This window comes from Chelonoidis abingdonii, chromosome 3 (assembly GCF_003597395.2).
Source record: "Chelonoidis abingdonii isolate Lonesome George chromosome 3, CheloAbing_2.0, whole genome shotgun sequence".
In the NCBI taxonomy this organism is placed as follows: domain Eukaryota; kingdom Metazoa; phylum Chordata; order Testudines; family Testudinidae; genus Chelonoidis; species Chelonoidis abingdonii.
In genome coordinates, this window is record NC_133771.1 from 160,427,529 (window position 1) to 160,432,232 (window position 4,704).

Below are 4,704 nucleotides of genomic sequence, written 5' to 3' on the forward strand. Positions count from 1 at the left end.
AACTGCTGAGCTACAATTCATTTGCAAACTTAACAACATCAATTTTGGCTTGAATAGGGACTGGGAATGGCTAGCTCACTACAAAAGCAATTTTCTCTCTCGTGGTACTGACACCTCCTCATCAATTTTTGGGAGTGAACTACCTCCACCCTGACTAAATTGGCCGTCAACATTGGTTCTCCACTTGTAAAGTAACTCCCTTCTCTTCATGTGCCAATATATATTTATGCCTGTATCTGTAATTTTCACTCCATGCATCTGAAGATGTGGGGTTTTTACCCACAAAAGCTTATGCCCAAATAAATCTGTTAGTCTTTAAGGTGCCACCAGACTCCTCATTGTTTTTATGGGCACAGACTAAGATGGCTACCCCTCTGATACTTTGTACCATAATAAATGGAGAGTCCTTGCCACAGACACAACACAAAAAGGTAGAAGCTACAGAAAAAATAAAGAGAATGTAAAAGAGTTATAAAAGTTTAATTAAAAGAAACATACAAGCTAGAAATTTTTCCTCTGACTTTTGTCAGCCATTCTAGTCCAGCATGGAACAGTCAGCAGGATCACATGCCTTTGGGCTGAAGTGATCCTATCTTTGTGCTGACGTACATCTCCTTGTGAACGTCAAGATTGGTCTGGTTTGAAGCCCCAAGGGATCTCTGAGGCCATTCGATTTCCTCAAGCTTTTGTGCTAACCTTTGCAACCATGCTGAAACCATCAGTAATTCAATCCACCCCATTCCCGGCTCCTCACCCAATGCATTTTTCCTTCGCCAGCTGCTTGCTACGTGGCACCTTCCATTACAGATTGAAATAGGAGTGGGAGAACTTGGAAGATCAGCTAAGGGGATTGGGGAGCTGTGGAGGAGCACGGCTCTTTCAAGCCAGGCAGTGGACAGGGAGCTCCATTTTGACTTTAACAAATGAAGGGGACCTGTGTTCCTACCCATGCCCCCCTATTGTAAACCTGCATCCTGTGAAATATAGTTCAAAAATGCTTTAGTTGAACAATCACATTTAAGTTGCTACAGTATTTTTTCATTACAAACCAGCAGCCAAATTCTGCTCTCAGATATCTCCATGCAATTCTCTTGAAGTCAATGGGCCCAATTCTCCTTACACTGGTGGAGCTCCAATGGATTTACTCAAGATTTATACTAATGAGAGCAGAATCGGGCCCAGGAGATTTGCCTGGATGTAAATGAAGCAGGTTTTGGTCCCCTGTGTGTATTTTACTTGGTTTTGCTGACAGCTACAAAAAAATGCTTTCAGCTTTGGACTTGTGGGCCTGATTCTGTTCTGACTTCCCCATGGTGAACTGCCATTGAAGTTATTCCTGGCTTTCACTGGTGTGAGAGGAGAATCAGACCCACAGCTTTATTTGTTACTTGCACCAAAAAGAAGCACCTCACCAAAAATCCCTGTAAACCACATGCATTTGAAGAGATAGCTGTGCTTCAGAGGAACCTCTCAAGGCAAATAGCTCAATAATTTTTTAAGAGTTTTGACATTTCTGAAAATAGTGTATATGGGTACATTTGCTAGGATAAAATTACAAAGTTTTTCGATCCTCATGCTTCAGGGCACAAACTGAGCCACAGCTACTGGTCAGGAAGGAATTTTCTCCCATAGGATACTTTTGTGCTGTGAGAAGCACTAGAGGAGATTTATGCATTTCCCTAAAGGATTTGGTCACCATCAAAAAAAAATGCTGCTCTAGATGGGCTATTGGTCTTCCAGTATGATAAAGTCTGTGTGCCAAATTCACAAGCCCATCTTTGGGAAGATGTCGAAAGAGGCTTTGGGAGAACCGGGAAAGGTGCTGGGGATTGCTGGGGCGTGGAGGGCTCAGCCGGATAAAGCGGCTGCTCTTGCTGATACAGAGTGATGAGGATTAGTACCCAATACACCAACACCCTGATCTGGCACCTCCTGGTAGCGAATAGCGATCTAGCTGAGAAACTTCTGGGGGGCAGAGAAAGGTCTCCCTGCAACAGACCAAGGTACCTATTGCCTTGTATCCAGCAGATGAGAACGGACACCACAGAACTATACAATGCAGAAAAAGGGGGAGTTTCCCATGCATGGGAAGCTATTGACCCACACTGAGAGCAAAGGGACAGTTTAGGAGAAGAGGCTCCCTAACCCCATCACAGATCCGTGGTCTGGGGAGCAGGATCGAGAAGGCAGGATTTGGTTTTCCACAAACAAAAGCCAGAGGTAAACAATGACTTCCCCCCCCCAACCCACGTCTTCCTCTCCTCCTTGCCCAGGGGCGTTGCACAAGCCCATCTTTGGGAAGATGTCGAAAGAGGCCTTGGGAGAACCGGGAAAGGTGCTGGGGATTGCTGGGGCGTGGAGGGCTCAGCCGGATAAAGCGGCTGCTCTTGCTGGAAAAAGAACGTGAGTCACCACCTCCCACCGACTCCTCCAGCCCTCTCTAGGGACAGGTTTCACACCGTGACCTGCATCCCCTCCCGGGGCAGGATTCACCGCCCAACACCACAAAGGAAGCCCCTGCTGGCGGCCACCTCCCCATTATGGGTGGGGGCAGATCCACAACTAACCCCTCTGGGGGCAACAATCACCCCCTCCCGGGGGCACCCCCATGCTGTTCCGCCTCCCTGCCCTGCGGGAGCCAGCCCGGCCCTGCGCTCAGCTGTCAGAACGCTCCCGCCTTGGCCCGAGCCCTTCCCTCTCCGGCAGCCGCGGGGAATCCACCAATCAGCTTCAGCAATATTTGCATAAAGCAGCTGGAGCGATCTAGGTAGGAAAAGCGTGAGAAAGGGGCAGATAGGGCTAGTGTCTCCCCTCGAGGTGAAGGAAGAAGCCCTGAACCCCACTGAGTGAAGCCTCTATATAGGAACTAATAAGTCTAAGATAGAGATAGTGCTGGGGGAAGGGAAAAGAATGCTGTTCACCCTACCTTAAAAATTAAAATTATAACTGTGATTTATATATCGTTGTATTTCCGTGTTTTAATTGCCCGGATGATCCTCAGTGGTCTGGGGTGCAGGCTTCAAACCTGTAGCTGTCTAGCGACAGAGTGGTTCAATTCCACCCTTCGGGCGTTTATAACTCCCAATTTTCACCTTCTAGGGGGTGTCTGAGTTCTCTCGGCAGGGAGTTTCCCTTGGTGGGCTCCCTCCTAATTATATTGCAAGTACTGCTGATTGACCAACTCCGCTGTCACTGATGCAGGCCCTAATGTTGACTGATTATTGGGCATTATTGATTTGTGAATTTCCCTATCAATTATCAGTTGATTAGTGATGCTTTGCACAACATTCACCAGCATTGATTGGTATTGATGGAGCTCTGTATTATTGATAGTTGATACACTGGTGAGTTTCCGTATTATCAACCAATGTGTGCCGTTGATTAAGGAAATGATAGGTTTATTGATTGGAGAGATTTTTCTGTTCCTGAAGGGCCCTTAACTATTGTTTAATTAGTAGTGCTATTGATGAGTGAGGTTCTTGCTGTCTAGTTATTTCATGTTAACTGCTGATGAAGTTTCCTGGTTGTTGACTTGTGGAAGTTGTTTATTAGTAGATAGACACTATCCGGTGGTCTAGAGACATTTACATTGAACACATCACCGGCCACCGCCAATACCAGGAGTGAGCCGATGTGGCTCCACGCACCCACGGGGGGGGAGGGGGAAACCCTTACTACCCCCCTACCAAACCATATCCCCTGAGTCATGAACTTACCAATCTGGATTCCACCACGTGAGGGTCACCCTGTCCCCATTACCCGGCCCGCTTACTCATACGCATGACTGTGTGTAGCCCACTATATGAGCGATGTACCCTCACTGCCCCCCTACTATATCTTGACCCCAACCACCGTACACCCCGCAATGGGGACATAACAGGCTATATGTAATATATGCTGAACCATAACCAATTGCCAGCGTCCCCCCATGCTCTGTATGTTTCCCCCGATGACCAACGACTGACACATCAAACTCTTTGTATCACCTTTCTTTAATATTTCCTTTCATTGATTGATTAGTGAAGGTCCCTATTATTGATTAGATGGATGAAGAGTAATATTGATTAAGGCGAATCCCTATTACTGAGTAATTGTTGGGAGAATTTCCCTCTAAGTGATGAGCTAGTGGCTACAGGCAGATATTTTTAACATGTTCGTTCATCTATATATATATAAAGAGAGCCACCATTTCCTGAACTCTTGAATTTACTGTGTTTATTACTTTTCCCTGAGTTTGATACCCAGCAGTTGTTGCCTTCCTCCTTTGGCCAAAGCATGCACTGGTACTCAGCACTGCTTGAGTAGATTGACAGGACTTAGATGGCGTATGCAGAAGGAAAATCCAAGTTTAATTGGATTCTTCTAAGTAGATCTTTATTAGTGTCATTTCACATCCCACAAGAGCAGAAAAAATAAAGGAAACCATGCTCTAGATCTGCTCCATATTGAATATACCCTGTCTCCCACCCACACTATCATAAAGATTTTTCACTCCAGCAATAAACACTGGTGCTAATGATGTCACCCAGCCCCATGAAAAATAAAGGTTAATGTGATCCTGAAAAATATATGGTCCAGGTAGGAAGCATTAATTCTGTGATGTCCAATTGCAGAAGCTCCAGCATTGCCCTTAGGATTTGCAGGGTTTCAAGCAAGCAGAAGACTCCAAGCTCCCCCACAGTAGGGCAGAGTGAACTTGGACCA

The 4,704-nt window shown here is 46.0% G+C and overlaps 1 non-coding gene across 1 annotated transcript; it reads left to right on the plus strand.

Moving 5' to 3' along the window:
- The first annotated feature begins 2,984 nt into the window (after positions 1-2,984).
- Positions 2,985-3,071, plus strand: TRNASTOP-UCA (transfer RNA opal suppressor (anticodon UCA)). The gene has a single exon. It is a non-coding gene; the product is annotated as a tRNA-Sec (tRNA).
- Positions 3,072-4,704: the final 1,633 nt, after the last annotated feature.